Below are 25,423 nucleotides of genomic sequence, written 5' to 3'. Positions count from 1 at the left end.
ATCCAGTTTCTGAATAATCAGATCCGGACGAAGACACTGTTTTGGTTGGAGATCTTGACCCTGTTGACCATCCTGAGCTGCATTTTTTACTGGCAGAAGTTGGATCCAACAGGACAGACTTCAGCAGAGGACAGATAGTGTGTCCTACTCTCGACGTTCTTCTACAACAGGCTGCGTCTCAACTTGATGGGCAAGAAGTTCAAAAGCATAGGTTGAGCTGGGAAGATGGCCTCTTCTACAGTGAACCAACTGAGTCTATCCCTGGGGACTGCAAAAGAATTGTAGTGCCCCTAGCAAACAGACTCCAGTTCCTACAGTTGTCCCACGAGATACCTTTGGCTGGTCATTTGAGTTACAAAAATACCAAGGAAAGGCTCTCCCTATTCTTCTACTGGCCTAAGATGAGTTCAGAAGTTGCCCATGCTACTAGGTATCCTGAAGCAATACCCATGAGGACTGTTACAGCTCAGGCTGTGGCTAAGGCTCTACTTGGTATTTTTTACCAGAGTAGGGTTTCCTAAGGAAGTGATATCCGACAGGGGATCCAGTTTTATGTCCCACTACATGCAATCCATGTGGAAAAACTGCGGTGTCACTTACAAGTTCTCTACAGCCTACCATCCACAGACAAATGGACTGGTACAGAGGTTTAATCGTACTATGAAGAGCATGATAGGTGTTTTAGAGGAACCCCTTAAAAGAAAGTTGGTCCTTCTACTGCCATGCCTTCTCTTTGCTTATAGAAAAGTCCCTGATGAGGGAGTTGGTTACAGTCCCTTTGAACTTCTCTGTGGCCATCCAGTTAGAGGCCCCTTGGCCCTGATCAAGGAGGGGTTGGAGAGTGTTCCTTCCCACAAGCCGGTCAGAGTGACTGACTATGTGATAGGTCTCCGGAGGAGAATGTCACACATGATGGCAGAAGCTAGTGATAACTTTAAAGCAGGTCAGGCTCTGGTCAAACATTGGCATGACCAGAAGGCCAGCATGGTTGAGTTTAGTCAAGACCGGCTTGTACTAGTTATGGTGCCAACAGGGCAGAGGGCCTTGCAGGACAAATGGATAGGACCCTCCAAGGTTGTGGGCAAACTTGGAGAGGTGAACTATCTGGTGGACTTAGGCAGACCTAAGGAAGCTCCCAGAGTCTTTCACACCAACCGTTTGAAGGCATATGTCTCGAGACCAGAAGCGGGAGCTTTGCTTCTAGCTTCAGTTCAAGAGGAGGAGGAAAGTGATCCTCTACCTGACCTTCTCAGAGACCAACCTTTAGATGGAAACATAAAAGGAGTCAATCTCTCTTCTCAACTGACATCTGAAGAACAGGAGGAGTGCACAGTTCTGTTAAATCAGTTTGCCTCCCTGTTTTCACTTTCACCAGGCTTGACCCCTTGGGGCCAGCATGATATTATCACTGGTGATTGTTTATCTCTGTGAAAAGCAGAGGTTACAGAAGTACAGAACATGTGAGATCCCACATCAAAGGAGTGGTCAATAAGATGCTTGATCTCGGGGTTATAGAGCCCTCTACAAGTCCATGGTCTAGTCCAGTTGTTCTAGTACCAATGGCAGCATCCAAGGAGTTGAGATTCTCTGTGGATTATAGAGCTCTAAATGCTGTCACTAAGACTGATTCCCATCCTTTGCCAAGGACAGATGATCTGACGGATAGACTTGGTGCAGCCAAGTACCTCAGTACATTTGATCTGACGTCAGGTTATTGGCAAATAGCCCTGACAGATCATACCAAGGAGAAAACCGCATTCTCTACCCCAGCAGTTTAAGGTTATGCCTTTTGGATTAAAGAATGCACCTGCTACATTCCAAGGATGGTCAATCGATTTCTGAATGGGATGGAGGACTTCTGTATGGCATATTTGGATGACATTGCAGTGTTCAGCCCTACTTATTTTGCAGGCGCTTGAGCAGGCCCATCTGACCATAAATGCAAGTAAATGTCAAATTGGTCCGAGCAAAGTGGTCTACCCTGCTCATGCGGTAGGAGGAGGTGAAATGAGGCCATTGCCTAGCAAAGTACAATGTGTACAAAGATGGGCCACCCCTAATTCTCAAACCCAAGTGAGAGCCTTCCTTGGTCTCACTGGGTACTACATGAATTTCATAGTAAACTATGGGACCATAGCTTCTCCCTTGAATGCGATCTCCTCTCCAAAATTCCCTAAAAACGTTAGATGAAATGAGGAGTGCACTCAGGCCTTTCAAAGTCTGAAGAAAGTCCTTTGTCAAGCTCCAGTCCGAAGAGCTCCTGATTATCACCTACCCTTCACTTTGCAGACAGATGCATCCAATACAGGTATGGGTGCAGTCCTTAGTCAACTAGATGAGAAAGGTAGGGAGCACTCCATTTGCTTCATCAGTAGGAAACTGAAGGAACCAGAAACAAGGTGGGCAACCATAGAGCGTGAATGTTTTGCCATTGTGTAGTCTTTGAAGAAGTTTAGACCATACTTGTATGGATCTACTTTTGTGATTCAAACCCTTGAGATGGTTAATGCAAATGAAAGGGGAGAACCCAAAACTTCTAAGATGGTCAATCTGCCTGCAAGGGTTTGATTTCACCATTGAGCATAGATCAGGATGTCACCACCAAAATACTGATGGTCTCTCTAGGATGTTTTTAACTGACTAGAGTGAAGAGATTCATCCAGGAGTGGATTAAATCCTCCTGTCCCTTAGTCTTGGGGGGCCGAGTGTTAGGGAGAATTCTCCAGATTGGCTAATTTCCCTTTCCTACTGAGTGCCTCAGCAGCTTTGTTGGATTTCTAGGATTGATTTTTTTCACCTGGTAAGAGTGTGAGCCTTTTTTCCCACTCTTACATGTGTTTTGCTGTGCGTGTTTAACATTTTCTTGTGTTCATAGGCTGTGGAGCCTCACCTACTCCATAGGCATCATCTTTTTACTGTGTATTACACAGCACCTTCAGTGCAGTAACACAGGGTTGTCTTTTTCAGACTTCCCAACTGAAACTCCATTTTCTGGGACTGACTACTGTCTCCCAGAAAAATGCAAAGTTGCCATTGACTTTATTAGTCTTTTTAAAATCACAAACACAGTACACACTATCTTACATAGAGTTCTGGAAAAGGTTAATAGCTATCTCTTTTTGTCTGTTTCTCGTGAACATTGTTTCTTTCCCTTTTCATTAGGATTTGGCTGATGGCAGTGGTAACTACCCTAATTTTCCTACCGCTGTTATTTTAAATAGCCTTGGTATTGATGTAGGCTATCTAAGTGGCCGCGAACTTAAACCCGCTGGACCATATACGTTTTCATAAGGTTCCAGATGGGTTTATTCACCATTTCTCTTTGTAAAAGTATTCCTCGTGTTTTGCTCTGCGCGCCAAACCAAGTTTGATTCCTTTCTTCACCGACCTTTGGCGGGCTTCTGCACAGAAGCCCTCCTTAGGCGCCTGAATGTCTGAGGGGGACAGGATGTGAGGGAGGGGTTTGAGACTCCCTGCACAGGGTCTCCTTGGAGATCCATGTCGCACTCTGTTATGATTGGCTGTGTTGACTGTCCGCGCAGGACAGCCACCCTGCTGTGTGATTGATAGCCAGGCTGTGGGAATGGGCTAAAACTGCATAAAAAGCAGGTCTCTGGGACTGAGACGGCAGAGTCGCCACTGGATCAAGAGAACTGAAGAGAAGCTGACAGAAAAGGACCTCTACCATGACTGAACCTCCCGGTGAAGCCCTGCTGCGGGTCCGAATGTTCAAACTTAGATGACAGAGAAGATCTGCAAGGAATCTTCTCCCCTTGAGCTGGTGAGAACAACCAGTTTGCCAAACTGCAAGCCAGGCCTCCCTCCTCTGGTCGAATTTGCTGTGCACAGCTACAGTGAACCGGAAAGCCAGGAGGAACGGACCCTGCTTGGGTTTTAAGGAGCGCACCTTTTATTTGTTGCTTTGCTCCGCTGCTGGTTTCTTCCCTGGGCAGTGCAGGACCCTCCAGTCTTCCTCCTTCTTGTCAGTCTGACAGTCGCTTCAATATCTGTGAGCCTGCAGGACCTGCCAGGAATGTCTGCCTCAGCTACAGCATTCTTCTGCTCAAAAGGTGCTGTGCTAACCCGGTTGTTAGTTTCGTCCAATTGCGGTGAAAGTGTGTGAAATCTTTCGCCAATCCGAGGGCTTGTCCTTCTGTATTCTTTAAAGTAACTTTTTATCTGACCAACTTCGTTCTGAACTCTTGGCAAAGACTTAACCGCGAACTACCCGGAACTGTGTAATCCTCTGCAAAGACTTTGGTCCATTGTCTTTGGCCCTGGCCGCTTGATTTGATTTCCTCACTGTAGTTCCTTTTTCTAAATTGCCCTGCTTACTTACTTGTTGGTGCTGCTCAACTTTAGTCTAACTTTGTATTCCCCTCCCTTTTTATTGCTGAGTGCCATTTTGCTCACACTTCATTTTGAGCCTAACTTGTCCAGAATATATTGGGTGTGGTGTAGTGTATTAGAATTGTGATTTCTCAACTGCTTGATAATAGTGAAATGTTTAATAACTGATGTGTAAATAAATGTATATTCTTTTATTCAGAAACCTTGAGTCAGTGTTTGTTTGAATCGTAGTAATTTCTGTCCTTTGTGTAACTATTGATACTGCTCACTTTACTCTTGAGATAAGTCTGGCTGCTCAGCCATCGCTACCACTTTACTGTGTAATACAGGCTTGTACCAAAGGTGAATTTGTACTGTCACTTGTAGTTCTGATTGTGTGTGGTGTTCCCAAAGGGTACTGCATATAATTCTGCCTAACAGTGACTGACTCCTGTTCTGATCAATCGTTGATGACCCATCAACAAAGAGCTCTTGACCTTCTTTCCCATTATGAGTCCCCAGACTGTCGCAATGTCCGGTGATGTCTGGTTTCTCATGATGCACTTTTAATTAGTCCACTTACGCTGTGCCTGTTCTACTGACAGCCAGCTCATGTGTCTTGTGATTTCCACCTGATGGGTGTTTGTGGACATCATGATGTGACCGCACCTGCGCGGTATGACAGTGGTGTCTGCGAACAGTGTTCCTGACTGTGGACATTTTCAAACTCGTTTTCTGTTAAGTTCCAAGCTGAAACTTTACCCTTGTGCAGCTCCCAGACCTATTATTGATTGATTTGAAAATCAGAGGTTTGTTGCTCCTGGCTATCTTGCTTGCAGTTTGTAAAATAAATAATATGACACTTTGGTTAATACGAATTAATTCGTTTTATTTTTCAGCGTTTTTTCTAGTGATTTAATCTAGATACATGTGTTTATGAGAAACACTTTTTGGAACTTGACGAGCAAGTTTTCGGTCAGCCGACACGTGTTTCGACCTTACGGTCGTTCTCAAGGCTGAACAATATTCAATTTGTGATCAAGTAGTGACATATTGCATTATTTTCAGCAGTGGTGTTTTAGGTGATGTGCCCACATAGTGATAGATAGTGACATTACATTAAAACACATTGATGTGTCGGTATGTAACAGTTTTGGAAAAAAGTAAGAAAATCATTGGAAGAAAAGGAGGGAGGAAAGGAAAGAAAAGTAAGTTGCTGGTAATTGGGCTTGTGGTATATTAGATTGAGGTAATTGCCTCTTACCCAGTCGTGGCTTGCTGTGTGCCCTCAGTAGGGTTCTAAATTGTGAACTGTCCTTTACGGCAGTTCCGGCTCCTGTTGGGCCCTTTGGGAGAAAGAGAGTAGAGGGGATGGTTGGTGGGAGCTTTCACAAAAAGAGAGCCCCCATGGTGCGTTATAGTCACATTTGTCTCATTGGATTTAATCGGCTGTGGTCATTGCACAAGTAACAGGTGGAAAACATCAAGGGCTTTTCTTGAATAGCCCTTGTGTATTTTCACCTGTTGAGCGTGTTAGTAGTGATAGTGATGGTATCATCTAACCATGTATTTCCTGATGGTTGGCCCCAGGTAGTGAAAATGACTGCGGTTGGTGAATTGGATGGTCCTAGATGTACATCAGGGGCTTTTTTAGAAGAGAGCTCCTGTGTGTACCCAGCCATAGATAGCATTTGTAATACATTTCCTATTGTTGGAAAGTGAGCATGAAGAAAATTAAGATTAGCGCTAAAAGCTAACTATATCCCTTAGTTGGGCAAGGTACTTGCTGTCTCTGGGATGGGCTAGGAAGCTCACCTGTGTGCTCTGTCTGACGTCCCAGGCGGTGCTCTGCTGCTTCTGCACACCGCGCTGGGTGCCGCCATTATATGCTGTTTGTTGACTCACGTTCGTCTCGGGCCGCACATGCGCGGTGGTGAAGTGTCTTAGCGCTGGTCCCGGCGCATGCGCGTCGTAGTGCGCGACTTGCGCATGCGCCGCGGATCAGTGAAAGGCCTTCACCGGGAATTGCTTGTGATTAGATTGGAGGATCGGGGGTGGGTGGCCCTAGCCCTTGGCTATGTGGCAAAAGGGATCTAGGTGAGCTTGAAATGATAAAGGGTGTGTGTTTCTAGTCTGTTGCGAGGGGTGTCAATTAAAATGACGGTGTGTGTGGCATGGTCTCATGTCGGGCCGTGTCATACCCACATTTGGGTCACTATCCCTGCCGGGGTTTGAAGATTAAGATTTAGGTAGAGAAAAATTGTAGAAAAGGAGGATGATGAAGATTTACAGGAAGACATTTAAATCATGGTCTTTGTTAAGGCCATTCTTCACACATCTAAAATGACAAATTAAACGTGCTTCCTCTTGTCTCAGTTTCCGGATTCTGTCTCCTCCTCTTGGGCCCAGCCGGACCAACTTAAGTCCGATGAACCTTATGTCACTCTTGTTCTCCATTTGGTGGTTCCTCTGCCAGTGGTTTGCCAATGGCAGTTTGGGGTCCTGTGAATGTATACTGTTCATGTGCTCTCTGATCCTGAAGCGTGTCTCTCGGATGGTGCTGCCTATGTATATTTTATTACAAACACAAATGATTGCATAAATTACAAATTTACTTCTACAATTAATGTGCTCAGTGATGTTGAAGATGGGACAGCCTGAGAATTTGGCGCATTTGGTCTGTGTTGCATGCTTGCACATTGAGCATGTCCCGCATTTCGTGAAACCAATTGGTGTCCTTTTACTGAGCCAGTCCTGTGCCATGATACGTTTGTCTGCAAGAAAGGAGGGGCTCAGTAAGGTCCTTAGTGTTGGTGCTCTGCTGTATGACATGCTGGGATATGTTTCTAGTTGCGGCTTGATATGCTCGTCCATGAGGAGTAGTCCCCAGTGCTTCCTCAAAATTTTTTGTAATGCATAACTGTCTTTGTTGTATCTTGTTACAAATCTGATGGTAGGATTGTCATCGTGTCTTCTCGGTTTGGGTGAGAGCAGTGTTGATCTTTCCAGTCGGCAGGCTTGTTTTCTTGCTTCTGCCAGGTTCACATGGGAATAGCCCCGACTACTGAATCTTTGATCCAGCAGGTTGCATTCTTCTATGAACGATTCATCTGTGTTGCAGTTCCTTCTTGCCCGAATGTATTCTCCTTTCGGAATGTTGCGAATGACACTTTTTTTATGGCAACTAGTTGCATGGAGGGTTGAATTGACTTCCGTTGGTTTGCGGTAAGTTCTGGTAGTTATTTGGTTCTCTTTTATTTCAATCTTGAGGTCCAGGAAGTCAATTTGAATATTGCTGATGTGGCTCGTTAATTCAATACCAAAGTCATTGGTATTGAGATAGCTCATATATTCATTGAGTTCATCTTTAGTTCCTTTCCAAATTAAGATGATATCATCTATGAATCTGGCCCAATTGACAATGAGCCTGGTGAATTTGTCTTCTTTCATTGCGTGTTTAAGTTCATAGGAGTGCATAAAACAATTAGCTAATGCAGGTGCATAGCTGGCTCCCATTGCGATCCCTTTAGTCTGCTTGAAATATTCTCCATTGAATATGAATATATTCTTCTTGAGAGAGAAGTTCAGGAAGGCTTTAGTCATTTCTACTTGATCTAGGTGTGAGGCTGATTCATGTTTGAGTAGAAACCCCATGCTGGTTATAGCCAATTCATGGTCAATTGATGTGTACATCGCTTTAACATCAAGCGTAGCCATAAGGAAATGCGGTTCCCATTTGATTTTGGCAAGGATCTCTAAGGTATGCATGGTGTCTCTCAGGTAGCTCGGTATTTTTATGACCAGTGGCTGAATGACATTGTTGATATATCTGGCTAATGTCTCCGTGATTCCTCCTATACCACTCAGGATTGGTCTGCCCTCTGGAATAGTGTTGAAAGCTTTGTGGACTTTTGGCAGAAAATAGATTGTTGGCATGATGGGGTGGTCTGTCCTAAGGTAGTTGTATTCATCATCTGTTATCAGCCCCGTCGCTTTGTAATTAGTTAGTAGTTCCTGGTGTTCTTTCAGAATCTTCGCCTGTGGGTTGCTGTCCAATTTGACATAATTGCCGGGTGTTTCCAGATGGTTGAGTGCCATTTTGATGTAATCTGATTTATCCATTATTACTATATTTCCACCTTTATCAGCTTCCTTGATTATGATATTGGTTTCTTCTCGTAGGTTTCTGAGAATGGTCTGTTCTTCCTTGGTTAGGTTGCCTTTGTTCTCTGTTTCATGCGTCCGTTGGTCTTCCAATTTGTGTAGATCCATGGTTACTGCTTGATGAAAAGTGTCGATGTAATTTTCTGCATAGAGTTGCGGCGTGAATCTGGATTTGGTTTTGAGTTCCGGAATCGTCATTGCTATATTACAGATGCCCAGTTCATGTAAGCATTCTTGCTTGCTTTTGTCGTTATCAGCCAGAGTGCTAAGGAGATGAATGTCTTCAACATCCCCGATGGTGAGTGGGCTTGGTTTAGGTATTATTTCCGGTGGTTTGTATACGCCGCAACTCTATGCAGAAAATTACATCGACACTTTTCATCAAGCAGTAACCATGGATCTACACAAATTGGAAGACCAACGGACGCATGAAACAGAGAACAAAGGCAACCTAACCAGGCGAAGATTCTGAAAGAACACCAGGAACTACTAACTAATTACAAAGCGACGGGGCTGATAACAGATGATGAATACAACTACCTTAGGACAGACCACCCCATCATGCCAACAATCTATTTTCTGCCAAAAGTCCACAAAGCTTTCAACACTATTCCAGAGGGCAGACCAATCCTGAGTGGTATAGGAGGAATCACGGAGACATTAGCCAGATATATCAACAATGTCATTCAGCCACTGGTCATAAAAATACCGAGCTACCTGAGAGACACCATGCATACCTTAGAGATCCTTGCCAAAATCAAATGGGAACCGCATTTCCTTATGGCTACGCTTGATGTTAAAGCGCTGTACACATCAATTGACCATGAATTGGCTATAACCAGCATGGGGTTTCTACTCAAACATGAATCAGCCTCACACCTAGATCAAGTAGAAATGACTAAAGCCTTCCTGAACTTCTCTCTCAAGAAGAATATATTCATATTCAATGGAGAATATTTCAAGCAGACTAAAGGGATCGCAATGGGAGCCAGCTATGCACCTGCATTAGCTAATTGTTTTATGCACTCCTATGAACTTAAACACGCAATGAAAGAAGACAAATTCACCAGGCTCATTGTCAATTGGGCCAGATTCATAGATGATATCATCTTAATTTGGAAAGGAACTAAAGATGAACTCAATGAATATATGAGCTATCTCAATACCAATGACTTTGGTATTGAATTAACGAGCCACATCAGCAATATTCAAATTGACTTCCTGGACCTCAAGATTGAAATAAAAGAGAACCAAATAACTACCAGAACTTACCGCAAACCAACGGAAGTCAATTCAACCCTCCATGCAACTAGTTGCCATAAAAAAAGTGTCATTCGCAACATTCCGAAAGGAGAATACATTCGGGCAAGAAGGAACTGCAACACAGATGAATCGTTCATAGAAGAATGCAACCTGCTGGATCAAAGATTCAGTAGTCGGGGCTATTCCCATGTGAACCTGGCAGAAGCAAGAAAACAAGCCTGCCGACTGGAAAGATCAACACTGCTCTCACCCAAACCGAGAAGACACGATGACAATCCTACCATCAGATTTGTAACAAGATACAACAAAGACAGTTATGCATTACAAAAAATTTTGAGGAAGCACTGGGGACTACTCCTCATGGACGAGCATATCAAGCCGCAACTAGAAACATATCCCAGCATGTCATACAGCAGAGCACCAACACTAAGGACCTTACTGAGCCCCTCCTTTCTTGCAGACAAACGTATCATGGCACAGGACTGGCTCAGTAAAAGGACACCAATTGGTTTCACGAAATGCGGGACATGCTCAATGTGCAAGCATGCAACACAGACCAAATGCGCCAAATTCTCAGGCTGTCCCATCTTCAACATCACTGAGCACATTAATTGTAGAAGTAAATTTGTAATTTATGCAATCATTTGTGTTTGTAATAAAATATACATAGGCAGCACCATCCGAGAGACACGCTTCAGGATCAGAGAGCACATGAACAGTATACATTCACAGGACCCCAAACTGCCATTGGCAAACCACTGGCAGAGGAACCACCAAATGGAGAACAAGAGTGACATAAGGTTCATCGGACTTAAGTTGGTCCGGCTGGGCCCAAGAGGAGGAGACAGAATCCGGAAACTGAGACAAGAGGAAGCACGTTTAATTTGTCATTTTAGATGTGTGAAGAATGGCCTTAACAAAGACCATGATTTAAATGTCTTCCTGTAAATCTTCATCATCCTCCTTTTCTACAATTTTTCTCTACCTAAATCTTAATCTTCAAACCCCGGCAGGGATAGTGACCCAAATGTGGGTATGACACGGCCCGACATGAGACCATGCCACACACACCGTCATTTTAATTGACACCCCTCGCAACAGACTAGAAACACACACCCTTTATCATTTCAAGCTCACCTAGATCCCTTTTGCCACATAGCCAAGGGCTAGGGCCACCCACCCCCGATCCTCCAATCTAATCACAAGCAATTCCCGGTGAAGGCCTTTCACTGATCCGCGGCGCATGCGCAAGTCGCGCACTACGACGCGCATGCGCCGGGACCAGCGCTAAGACACTTCACCACCGCGCATGTGCGGCCCGAGACGAACGTGAGTCAACAAACAGCATATAATGGCGGCACCCAGCGCGGTGTGCAGAAGCAGCAGAGCACCGCCTGGGACGTCAGACAGAGCACACAGGTGAGCTTCCTAGCCCATCCCAGAGACAGCAAGTACCTTGCCCAACTAAGGGATATAGTTAGCTTTTAGCGCTAATCTTAATTTTCTTCATGCTCACTTTCCAACAATAGGAAATGTATTACAAATGCTATCTATGGCTGGGTACACACAGGAGCTCTCTTCTAAAAAAGCCCCTGATGTACATCTAGGACCATCCAATTCACCAACCGCAGTCATTTTCACTACCTGGGGCCAACCATCAGGAAATACATGGTTAGATGATACCATCACTATCACTACTAACACGCTCAACAGGTGAAAATACACAAGGGCTATTCAAGAAAAGCCCTTGATGTTTTCCACCTGTTACTTGTGCAATGACCACAGCCGATTAAATCCAATGAGACAAATGTGACTATAACGCACCTTGGGGGCTCTCTTTTTGTGAAAGCTCCCACCAACCATCCCCTCTACTCTCTTTCTCCCAAAGGGCCCAACAGGAGCCGGAACTGCCGTAAAGGACAGTTCACAATTTAGAACCCTACTGAGGGCACACAGCAAGCCACGACTGGGTAAGAGGCAATTACCTCAATCTAATATACCACAAGCCCAATTACCAGCAACTTACTTTTCTTTCCTTTCCTCCCTCCTTTTCTTCCAATGATTTTCTTACTTTTTTCCAAAACTGTTACATACCGACACATCAATGTGTTTTAATGTAATGTCACTATCTATCACTATGTGGGCACATCACCTAAAACACCACTGCTGAAAATAATGCAATATGTCACTACTTGATCACAAATTGAATATTGTTCAGCCTTGAGAACGACCGTAAGGTCGAAACACGTGTCGGCTGACCGAAAACTTGCTCGTCAAGTTCCAAAAAGTGTTTCTCATAAACACATGTATCTAGATTAAATCACTAGAAAAAACGCTGAATAATAAAACGAATTAATTCGTATTAACCAAAGTGTCATATTATTTATTTTACAAACTGCAAGCAAGATAGCCGGGAGCAACAAACCTCTGATTTTCAACTTACCAAACTGGGGCTTAGGCTAAACCCCAAAAACCGCTCCTGTGATCTCGCGTAAATTTGAAATCACAATAATTGGAGCTTAGCACTGGCAGGTTCCACTCCTAGAGCCTAAAACCCACCCTATTATTGATTGATCTGGCAACTTTGTACAACTTTTCAAGGCCTATATTCGACTCCGTAGTCCACGGATAGCACGACTGTCTGTGGATGGTTCCACGGAAGGGACCCACCAATTACTTTTCCTCATTCTCAATCTGGCTATCCAGAAGAGAGCATCTTGCAGGACCTACTTTGGAGATTACTTGCAATACTGCATCTAAGGCATCTGCTGTGGCCATATCTGCTTCCCAACTCCCCCACCACCACCATCGGCATCTGGAGGGCCTGCACAGGGGAACAGGCGCAGAGTCCAGGGTGTGGACATTTTTTACGACTGTTGGAAATGTCCAGAAGGCTTGTGAAAGCAAGGTGAAATGCACTGATTGCAAAGTTGGACTCAGTTGTACTCAGTCAGGAAACCTGGCTTGTATTCCTATGGGACAACTTCCATGAGGCGGCACACCAAATCTAACAACCCGACTGCTCTGAGGAAGGCGATAACTTTCTCAGGTAAGAGCAGGCTGGCATCCTCCATCCCATCATCTTCAACTGCTCCTGTTACCACAAAGGATACTCCTTTGGAGCAGAGGATCCCAGCAATGGCTTCACAGGCCATACTGAATGCTGTTGACCCTAAACCTTTCAAGGGTCACAGTGCTATGTTTGTATTGTGAAGCACCAATCTGTAGGGGGAGCAGTTTAGAGTGCTTTCAAGGCTGCGGTCATGGAACATGAGAAACACTGACCACACCTCAAATTTAACTCCCACCCAAAATCTTCCTCTGTCCACCTGCTCCTTCGTCCCTGTGGTTGGTAGCCCTACCCTCCCCATCCCCCGTCAAATTACAAAGAAAAGAAAAAACGTTCCTTCACGCTTTAGGAGCCACCTTTCACAATTAAAAAACAGAAGTGAGAAAATAAGTCACAGGCCCCTTTGCAGCTTGCATAGTCTGTGGACCGTGCGGTAGTCTGCAGACATCTAAAAAATTGCAGGCGTCGGGTGGGAGGATTAAAATAATTTTAAATGTTTGGTGTTAAAAAATAATGGCTCTTAAAATAACCTTTTTTAATGTTTTTGGCTTTTGTATTTTTATTTTTGGTTTTATAAACTGAACTAAGAAACATTTTACTGAATTTAATTATTTCTTCTCACTTTCACAAAAACTGCTTCAAAGCATTTTTGAATTTTTCCAGAAAATTCTTATTACCCACATCAGTTAGATGGACATCCTCTCTTCCAAAAAATGTTGCCATTATCAAATGTAATGTTCTCATTATTAAAAGATGTCATGCCAACATCTCACAGAAAAGCACACACAGCTTTATTGAAGTTGCGCATCGCTTTTTCCGTTTGCGGACCAAGTAAACTCGAGCGCATCCACATCTGTTTCTATGCAATGTAAGGAAAAAATAATTTCGAATTTGAAAACATTTCCTTCAATTTTTCCAATGTGTCCTTCATTCCAAACTGCAATGAAATTCCAGTCACACAACTCAAACTTTTTCCTTCACAATGAAAAATTAGAATGTCTGCATGTTTCAATTGAACCATATTTGCACAAAATGGGATCAAGTCCACCCACTTCATCCCTTGCACTCCATACCATAACACTTCAAATTCATGGAATCCAAGATTTTCCACCAATCCACACTGCTCTGCAAAGACCTTCAACCAATGGACCCAAGAGTTCCCCAAAATCCACACACTCTGCCTTCTCAAACACATAGCCATAGCCATTGTTAGTGCTATCACAACTCCTACTAACAAAGCTCCTGATACCCACTCTTCCTGTACACCACACCCAGGAAACCTGATTGGCTAATTCCCCCGATGTCGGTGGAGACCCACGACTATCTGCGGTCTCCACAGTTCCCAAGGCATCCTTGAAAGAACCGGATGTGGCACCTGCTTTCCCCTGACTGCCGCAGTGTCCACGGATGCCGCTGCCAATAAAAGGGGTGGGTGAGAGTGTAAATTTAATTTCAGTTATTTGTTCTTTAGTGGTGGCTGTGAAAAGAAGCTTTTTTGGGGGGGTTGTTAACATACACTATTTTCCATTTTGTTGCATTTATTCTAAGTAGTACTGTACACTCTATATCTTCCCTTTTTACAGAAAGATTTTCAATGCATTCCTAACATTGTAAAGGGAAATTGCATTTCAGACATCTGTTAAATGAACTCTATCTTCCCAAAAAAAATAACACCATCAAACCTTATATTGTCATTCTGAAAAGATGACATTCCTGCAGCATAGAAAAAAATCAGATACTGCTTTATTGACAAGTTGCCTTGATTCTTCCATTTGTGGCCTGAAAGGATTATTGGACATGTATTATCCTGGCAGCAGGAAACAGTTTCATTATGCTTTTAAAGAAATACTTCAGGGCAACCTGCAAATACACTGCAGTCACATTACCCAAACTGTCCCCTCCACAATGCACAATTACACTGTCTGGGCATTTAAAGGGAGTCATGCTCTCACAAATTGAAAACAAGCCACAAACGGCCTGCCACAAAACGTCCACTTCCACCAATCAAATACTTCCAACGATGCCATGATTTTCACATACACATACCCCCAAAATCCACACACTCTCAAACACATAGCCATAGCCATGTTCAGTGTTCTCAAAACTCCTGCCAACAAAACTCCTGCTACCCTCTCTTCTTGTACACCACACCCAGAAAACCTAATTGGGTGATCCCCACAATCCCCTTTCCATGCCAGGCATCCTCAAAAGGCCTGGATGTAGCACATGCCATCCTTGGACTACTGCGGTGTCAGTGGACCTCATAGCACAGGGGTAGCCATTCTACCCTTTCTACTTCCATGTTCTCAATACTCCCTCATTGGCTGTTTTCAAAGAGTAACACATCCATCCACCAATCACATCCACAAACTCTACACCTATCCCTGTCATCTCAGTTCAAAACTTCAGATGTACACATGAAATCTGAGAGTAAATAACTGCTGTTAATGAAAGGTATTTGCATCAAAAACAAATCTAAAACTGTCCAACTAACAAGACATAGTACAGATATGCTTGTATTTTCAAAAATATTGCAGCATTCACCTCCTGCTCACATGAAGCAGCAAATAATTACAATGCTCTGCGTTTAAAAATGTTTCTTTTTGGAAAAATTTCAGGAAAGTAAAACAATGCATATGTGCATTTACAGCAGCACTGTGTGTCACTTTTTTCATGAAAGAAAGGAAAAGCAGATAGAATCGATTTTTTGACCATTTTTAAGTGACACTCAGGGCTCGATTCTAAGTACCCAAAAAGTGGGAGAAAGCGTTAACAACCTTTTTGGTGCTTAAGAGCTATTCTAAAGGTGTCATATTCTTCCAAAGTCAGGAAGAATGTGCCACTTTCAGAATATATGTGGTGGTTGCTAGGATGGGCGGGAATCCAACCTAGCAACCGCCACATTCAGTAAGTGACATTTAACATGGCTATTCTTGTGACATTCCTCCACTTTAGAATGTGCCTTAGAGTGGAACACATACACGGTACCACTTTTGTGCCGGTTTTGTGGAGGAGTACCACAATCTTTGGACTAACTGATGGACAGACAGGAGACAGACACTATATAAAAAGGAAGGAGGGGTGGGGAAGGAGGGCACAGTTGACAAGTTTGCTCATACGTTGATGAGAATATAAGCAACACGTATTACCATTTGCATAACATTAGTGTGCTACAGACATAGAGAAAAACTTCATGAGCCATTAGCACAAATGTTATGATAATCTAAGTAATTGTGAAAAGGATCCCATTTCATATTGTATTTGGGAATGGTATTGAGGTAAGTAGCCATAGAGTGTTCAATTCTCTGTGTGTAGAAAGCTATTGTTCCACCACCACTTAATAGAAATTTTTCCAATTGGAAGTAATACCCTTGATGGCAATAGCAATAAAAAGGTCATATAGGATGGGGGAGGGGAGAAGTTCAGCCTCTTTGACAGTGATACTGCCAAGAAAAACATTAGAAAAGGACAGAGGAATATGAACTTTGAAAATCACTTTCAGATATTTCCAAATTTCCTGCCACAACCAGAAAACAAAAGGACAATGTTAAACATATGCTTGTTGGAACCAAGGGGGTCTCCACACAACCAAAAGTTGCTGCCTGATTCAATTTTAGATTTTGCCAATTTTAGAGGGGTGATAAAGGCTCTGTGCATGAAAAAGAAAAGGTTTTGAGTGATATTGACATAGATGGAGACACATCTGATCCAAGTCCATAGCTGAATTATTGTACGGTCCTCAAAGATAGGGCCACAATCAGTGTCCCATTGGGATTGAACAAGCCACTTGATGCAGTTTGTAGAATTTGTTGGCTCTAACTTCAGAGGCAGTGACCAATAGTTATAGCATAGCGGTATCAGGTGAAAGAACATTGTTAGCATGTGTCTGCAGCCGACCAGACAAGCATTGACCAACCTGTTGTATAAGGTAAAGTCTGAAAAAGGTGGGGAGAAAGAACTTTTGTGGTCCTGAAATGATGTCAAGGGATGATTTTGTACAATCTGATAAGTAAATCTAATATCCTTGATGAGCCAGGACCTATGATATAATACTCTGTTATTAATAGTGATAGATTTGTTATGCCACAGATATGGTGAGAGCTCTTGGGATGGGGATTTGATTCACAGGAAAAGGAGAATTCTTAGGGCAGATCTGGAGGCTTTGATAGGGTCGGAAAAGTAGTGGCAGTGTGGTTAAAAACATATAGCATGTCAACGATGGTATGAGCGGAAACTAGTTGTTTCTCTAGTCTGCACCAGGAGGGGATATCAACAGTATCAGCTGGCCTGTTTAAGTAGGAAAGCGTAGTGATACAATTTGAATAGCAGAAATCTGACACCACCATTTTCAAAAGGGGACTTGAGCTTGTTAAGTGCAATTCTTTTACTTTTACCGTCTCCCATAGGAAGTTGAGCAAAATTGAGTTAATGGATTTCAAAAATGTATTTGGGAGAGGTACATGAAGCATGTGTAAATAATATAGTATAATAGGGGATAACATCATTTTGATAGTGTCAAGGCATCCCCACCAGGATAGATAGGACCAGCTGGAGGATAAATCCTTAAGTCTGTTGAGTAAGATACCCATATTTATTTTGATAGTGCTACTAACAGAGGGGGCAAACCATAAGCCTAAGTATTTGAAGGAGTCATCACACCATTTAAATCCAAAGACATCTAATTCATGCTTGAGGTAGAATGGATTGAGAGGTGATAGCTCCGATTTGTCTCTATTAAACTTATACCCTGATACAGATGAACATTCGTGTAATATGGCCAGCAAATGGGGGAGGTGTTTCTAGGGTTTTTCAAAAGAATCAGTATATAATCTGCATAAGCAGCTATCTTATTTTTATGGATACTGTATGCAATCCCAGGGATATTTTTGTCAGATGTGATGAGTTCTGAGGGCTAACACATACAGAATGGGGGAAAAGGGGCAACCTGCCTGGTGCCTCTTTGTAAAGAGAAAAAGGACGAGGACTGTCCATTAATGTATATAGGGGATTTAGGATCAGAATACAGAAGTTTAATTAAAGATATAAAGCCCTCAATACACCCATGCCAACACAGCACGTGGAACATGTAGTCCCAATTAACCCAGTAAAAGGCCTTCTCAGCATGTAAGGCAATAGTGGCATAGCCCTGTTGATCGTTTTTGTCTTTTGAGATAATGTGTAATGAGTTCAGTAAGAGTCTCTTATTGGCCGAGATGTTCCTACCTTTGACATAACCCACTTGGTCGGGTTTCATCAATTTGGGAAGGTACAATTCAATTCATTTGGCAATTAGTTTGGCAACTATCTTGCTCTCTACATTAATAATGAATATGGGTCTATAATTTTTAGGGAGATCTTGATCTTTCTCAGCTTTTGGCAATAGGATAAGGAGGGCCTCGGAGAGGGTTCCAGATGAAGTACCTTCAGAGATAAAAGAGGAGTGTAGAGTTTTGATTCTAGGAGTTAAGGAACCAGAAGACTGATTAAAAAACTCAATGCATAGACCATCTGGGCCCATAGCCTTGCCCCTTCCCAACCTCTTGATGACATGGTTAATTTCCTGTGTAGTGAGGTCTCCTTCCAGGCCGCCATGGTCTATTGATGGATAAGATCAAAGAAAGCTTTGACATTGGCCTCTGGGACCAATGTCTCAGTGGAATACAGGTCAGTACAGAAATCCTTAAAGACTTCAATAATACCAGAGGGATTTGTAATGATAGATCCGCAAGGATTTTTTATGTGAGAGATAAGTGTTTTCTCTTTCCTAGTTTTGAAATAGTAAGCCAGGCCTTTGCCCGCTTTGTTGGAGGTTTGATATATTTTGGATCTATATTTTAAGATAGCTCCTGATGCTTGTTCAGTAAGATTTTTATTAATTTGAAAGTGCAAGGACAAAACGGTACAAAGGTTTATGTTTGAAGAAGAATGATATTATCGCTTCTCAGCACTTGTAAGCTGAAGGTATAGGGTATCAAGGTATTTTTTATATCACTTCTTGTTCATACTAGAGTAGGCAATTATGTGACCTCTTAAGGCAGGTTTGAAGGCATCCCAATTAGTGGTGATCGAGGTATCATTATCTAAATCTTCAGTGAAAAGGTTCTGTTGGAAAGACATACAAGACTGGATAAATTGTTGCTCCTGAAGTAAACAGTTATTGAATTTACATCTAGAGGATAATTTTTTGATATCGGAGAGATCAAAGGTAGTGACGATTTGGGCATGGTCTGAAATAATAATGTTAGATATGATGGAGTCTGTAATGGTATTCGTGAGGGATTTGGTAGTAAAAATATATAGTCAAGGCGTGAGAGGGTATCATTGGGATGAAAATGGAATGTGTATTCTAGGTCAACCGGGTCGGCAAGTCTCCAGGCGTCGATGAGACCAGTTTCTGTTAAGCAGTGCAGAAAAGCTTTATAGGACTTAAAACTCTTAAAGGAACACTTGGATATTCTATCTAAAAAGGGGTCCAAGACATGGTTCACATCACTGCATAAAATTAGATTGGAACATTTGATTTGAGAATAATCTGTTTGGTGGAATCCCAAAAAACAGCATCAGGTAGGGTAGGACCATAAATACACATAACAGTAATCATGTCATGTCCAACCAGCAATTTGACCAAAGCCCACCTCCCATTGGTAACAGCATCTTGACTTAAAATCTTACTGATTAGTTTGGCCACTCTGTTTTGTTTCCCAACCACTGGACTTGCAATAACATATTTGACCCAAAGGGATTTAGGTTCTATAGCTTCTATAAGAGAGAGATGGGTTTCCTTTATACAAGTTAAATATGGGTTTAACTTTTTGAGATGAGAGATAATTTTATACCTTTTGATTGAGTTATTACAGCCCTTGATGTACCAGGTAACACATCTAAAAACCATTGTACTCAAGCAACATGATTAGAACAGGAACGTAAAAGTACCTAAGTATGAGAGTTTCATATAGTACAGTAAGCAAAACAGCAAATGGAACAGAATGAGCAAAAATATAACTGAATGACCAGAGCGCCCAAAACTGTGAGGCTAAACACAAAAGGGCAACACAACAGGAAAGAGGGGAAGGACGAATATATTTGACCAAGTAGGGAAAGCTAAGAATGAGAGGCATAACACTGAATAGGATAAAAGGTAAGCACATATATTGAAAGAACAAAAATGATCACGTTGCACCGAGGAGAAAAAAGGGGAGAAAGATATAGGAGCAGATGACACCAGCATGGCCCTGGATGAATAAGGGTACCAAGCGGTGCCCATCCCACCATCATTGAGGGCAGCAATTAGAGACTGCAACACACAGTGTTAAAAAGGAGTCAAGAACCAGAACAAGATGAGTTGGTAGGGAGTGACGTATCCATGCTGTCAGTTTTTAGGGAATGGATGAAAGCCTTAATGTCAGCCAACTCATCAAATATCGATGTGTGACCTTCATAAGCCACCTTAAAAGAGCACAGATGATAAATACCATATCTGACATTAAGTTGCTTCAACGCGGGACAATATGAGACAAACTCCTTCCTACGTTGGGCGGTCTTCTTAGGCACATCCTAAGAGATATGAATCCTATTTCCATGCCAGTCAAGGGTATTCTTCTCTTTATCTTTTGAAATGATGAACTGCAGGCTGGTGTATTCTAGCAGAAAAAAAAAATCAAAGTGTACGGTGGAAGCTGTGATGTCTGTAAGCCTCTTGCTGGACCAACGAGATGTACAGGTTGAATATTGAGGGACATTTCATTTGGGATATGATGCAGGGCTGGTAAAAAATGCTGAAGAAATAGGATAGCATCATTCCCCTGACATCCCTCAGGGAGTTCAGTAATGCGTAGGTTATTGCACCTTTTTCTGTTTTCAAATTCTTCAATATGTTTTTGAAGTACTTTCACCACTTTTTCCAACTGAGACACTGTAGATGAAACGTCATCCACAAGACCAATTCTGTTTTCCATTTCACTTATTCTATTTTCGAAGACGTTCCACCTTTCATCTAATTGCTACAATTTTGGTTGGTGGTTTCGATAAAAGGTTTGCGTGACCTAATTTCTTGTGAAATGGCCTCAATGGCAGGATCAGAGGAGGGTAGTGGTGGAGGTGATTAACTCTTGAGCCTTTTATGGGTGGCAGACAAAGTCTGTGCATCTTTAGAGGCAATAGGCAATTTCTGTCTATTTATACCCGAGGCCATGTTGAATGGTTGAACACCCAATGATGAAATAATGATTTAATGAGCCAGGAAATATCCCACTGGAACAAGAAGAAAGAAAATAAATACAAATCACCAAGGACAAAATAAAGGAGGTAAATGTGAGGAGTTGAAAATGTTACCTTAAAAAGTGTAGTACAATGTTATTTATTTCTTAGGTAAAATCATTTTTATTTAACCTGATTTTCTTCACTTTTCTTTTTCTTTTTCTGCTTTCCTTTGTTGTCCGCAAGTAATTTAAGTGGCTATGAGGTAGCGCTGTGTGGGCAACGAAAGAGCCCGACTAGGCCCGATCCAGCTGGTTGCATTACCACCGCAGCTGGGGTTCGCCTCAGGATTGACAGATGATTTATGAGTCAGCAGCCGCGGGACCCAAGAGATGAAAGGAGATGCCGCCCCAGCGCAGGAGGTCACCAGTGCAAAGAAACGAGTAGCACGCTATGGTCGCCACAGCAAGGTAAGGAGAGGGGGTGGGATATTGAGTTGCTAGAAGGTGTTGCAGGATAATGAAGAATGTGGTGAGCCGGAGGAGCGTGCTTATGCTGCCATCTTCTTCGGCGTCAAACCACCCCCCCCCCCCAAAAAGTACTTCTGAACATGCACAGTGCCAATATAGATACCTTTTCAAACTTTTGTGATGATAAATGGATTCACACAAGCATCACAGAAACCTTTTTGAATGAAGAAGCTTATAAACAAGAACATAAACAACCAACAGCCAAAGACAATAATGGCAGAGAGTATGAAATGGTAGAAGACACCATTATGGCAAAAGAAATGCTTATAGAAAAAGAATCCCCAACAAACTTTCAACCAAATGCTCCTTTCGCCCAAACAAACCGTCCAGTGTACAAATTGACATGCAGTTCAATGTGTTCCATACGCCAAACTTTTATATCTTTCAACAATTCCTCAATCACATTGTGAAACTAAAAGTCAAAAGTAGAATGAAAAGTTTAGAAACCATGGACTCCTATCCAGTGCACAGCCACACTGTTCTGTTGGGACATTCGTTAACCTGCATTTCAGGAACTGCTTCCACCACATCAAAATGTTAACAACACACCATCCTGCTTTAGGGAATCTTTTGCATAGACTATACTATGCAAAAAGTCCTGCTCTAGAACTGCAACATTTAAATAACATTCACCTACATGGAACAGCCAAAGAACTGCTTCAAGAAGTAGAACATATCCAAAGTAAATACTTTGGAGCTGAAGTTGACTTAGACAATACTGTAACTTCATATAACATTACGGAAAACCTCACAAACACCAATGTCCTAACAAAGAGACTATTTCTGTCTATTTTTGCAGAACGTTTTATAAAAACAGCACAAAAATAGTAGATAGAGCATACAAAATAGAGGACAACAAGGAATCCCAATGGTAACAATTAGCTGTATATCTAACAGCAGAAACTAAATACAAAATAACGGACCCCTCAATAGTTTGCATGTACTGCAGCACAAAGCTTGAAAATAACCAAATGCCATCACGTTCTATCACTAATAACTTAGAAATATTCCTGCGTCCAATAGATCTCCAAGAACTTAACTTGTATGAGAGTATTATAATCCAAACAGTACACCCACTTTAAGAATGAATACGCCTTCAACCAAAATCAGCCAAATTACCTCCATCCGAGCTACCAAAGGGCATCTGCAGCAAAGTATACAATATAACGAACTATATAACAAGTACGTACCATGCACCGTCAACTAATAAAACTCACCCTGAACCCCCTGCAATCAAAATGATGTCCATGTACACTGAAATTGACCACAGACTCAATCCTTTTTCCTCCTATAGAAACAGAGAAACAGCTCCATATCATCTTTATTCCACTGCCCTACCCTTTCCAAACCATCTTTCACCCACCAAATAACTCGTAATGTGTTCCTCAAGCTGTCCATTCACAGCGCTGTCCACAAACAACTACAGTGCCCGCGGACCACTACAACACCTGTCCGGCCTTTCTCCACCTCCAAAAATAGCCTGAGATCATGATTTTTCCACTCCCCCACCCTTCCCAGCCCCTCTTTCTGCCACCAAATTACCCAAAATGTGTTTTACAGACTTGTTCCCCACCGCAATGTCCATGATCAGCCGTGACTGTCCGCGGATACAACATGGCAGCATTTCAGAAAATATGATGCACGTCACGCTTTTCACCATCCAATCAGTGCTCATGTCTGATGTCCGCAGACATCATGCCACATATTGTGCCAATTGGAGGCACGTCTGCAGTCTGACCAGGGAAGTGAGTCCACGCACCATACCCAGATATCACAAATTTCTTTTTACCTACTTTTTGGGCGTTTTAAAAAAGAATATTGGATGGATTTACACCAGATTTACAAAAGCACACTTTCGGGACCAAGCCACCGCTCCTGCCGCACATTTGTTGAAAATTGGTCCAGCAGTTTGGGCTGTAGGCATGAGCACATTTATTTTTCCATTCCATCTATAGGAAAAACCACAAATGTTGGCAACCCCAGTAACTTTGCCCCCCCTTCACAAAACCTACCAAACTTTGCAGAATCAATCTGACAGGGCCATATACTTTATTTGCAAAGTCTTGTGGGGATTCGTCCAGGGGGGCAAAGTTATAAACCGCCCACAAAGTGCTCTTCCTATGGGTTGAGCAACTTAACCATAACTACAGGGCCTCTAGTGCAGGCCCTGTAATATTTCTTTGTGTTTTTTAGAGTGCCATATTTATCATATATAAAATACAAGTTACTTATCCAAAAAAGATCTTTGTTCTGTGTCGTAGATGGTTTCATTAATCTTCATAAATGGTTATCCACATTGTTTTCTCATGGATTCCTACCTTGATGCCTCAGATGAGGTTTCTGCACATGTTTATCATTGCCTAGATGCCCACCAGTTCTTTCACTGTCGTTGAACAATCTATGTGTGGTGGAGACACTTTTCACTTGCCTCTTTGCATGAAGTCTCCCCACCTCTTTCAGTACAGAATAGGGATAGCACATTATTCATCATTGAACTACTGCCATGTTTGGCTTGCAAACCTGTAGTACCCAAAGAGTGGCTGTTCTCTTGTTAAACATCCCCATGTATTGCTATTGTGTCCTTATTATTCTGCAAAGTATGGCTGATCCTTCCGGATACACTCTGCAGTTTAGTTAATCTGAACACACCCCATGTGTAGCTGGCTTCCTTCGCTGTTTCTTCTTCCCAAGTATGGAAGGTGACTGTAATGATTTGACCAACTTGGCCAGCTCAGGGCTAACATTCCTCAGCCAGGGTTTAATCCTTTAACCCAGTCACAAACTAGGGCTGCACAGCAACGAGGCAGAAGGTGGTATGAATAGGTTACATTTTAATTCCTTGTGCACCAACAGCCATGTCCTTCTTGCCTCCAATGCATAGGTGGGAACAACCAACGTCCAGGATCAACTTAGAGTACAGGCTCATTCTGTGGGTGTATGGCAACTTGATTTTCCTGTTCAGCACTATGCATTTTGATGTCTCAATGTATGATGCCTGTGACCCCTCCCCTCTGAGTAGGAACCCATCCTCCTTCCTACTTACGGTAATTCACATAATGTTTGGATCAGGTGGAGCATTTCTGCTAGCGATTCTACAGCTGGATAAAATAGTCAAAATATGGGCAGGCACCCCTGTGTCGTTTTCCTTTCCACACTGTTGTTGGTGAGGCAAGTCTCTGGTGTTCTGTGCAGCTGTTTCACCAACTATAGCAAACTTGTACCGAAATGGTACACCTTCATTATCCTAAGCATGGACCTGTCAATAGCCTTTAACGTGTTTGGTGATAGTGGCACTAAGGGGTCAGGCAAAGGTGCATAAACGTTCTGCAAGTTAAGGAGAAACCTTATTTTCTGTATTCCTTCACTGCCTTTATTGAAGCAGACCGGTCAGGTGAGTAGTCATGTCTACCTTTTAACAATGGCTTTTCATGGATTCTCATTGGGTTATTTATCAGCTATTGTTTGTTTGTTTGTTTGTTTTATTTATATAGCGCTCCCCACCCAAAGGTATATGGATGCAAGTTTACATGTTACACTTGAGTATGTACATAGATTAACAGGTTACAGTCAAATTACAGGTAAATAACATTACATTTGGTGTGGTACATCGTTTGGCATTACAATTATATTATACATGCAGACACTGTGGCAAAATTAATGTTTGCCAATACGGTTTGGCGGTTGTCGAGATCAGTTATCAGTAAAGAACAAAATCGTCATATAGAGGTAATCAGGAGGATGAGAGCCTAAGATCTGCCTTTAAGGACCTAGATTGATTGATAATATATATGCCTCCCTTACAGATTAAAGTGATAGCGCAGGCTTGCGCATGGTACACGGCAGCCATCCACCATTCTGTATAGACTTTGCT

Source organism: Ambystoma mexicanum, chromosome 4p, assembly GCF_040938575.1.
Source record: "Ambystoma mexicanum isolate Mex_15411 chromosome 4p, UKY_AmexF1_1, whole genome shotgun sequence".
In the NCBI taxonomy this organism is placed as follows: Eukaryota; Metazoa; Chordata; class Amphibia; order Caudata; family Ambystomatidae; genus Ambystoma; species Ambystoma mexicanum.
The sequence above is the reverse complement of the archived record's forward strand: the minus strand, read 5'-3'. Positions refer to the sequence as shown.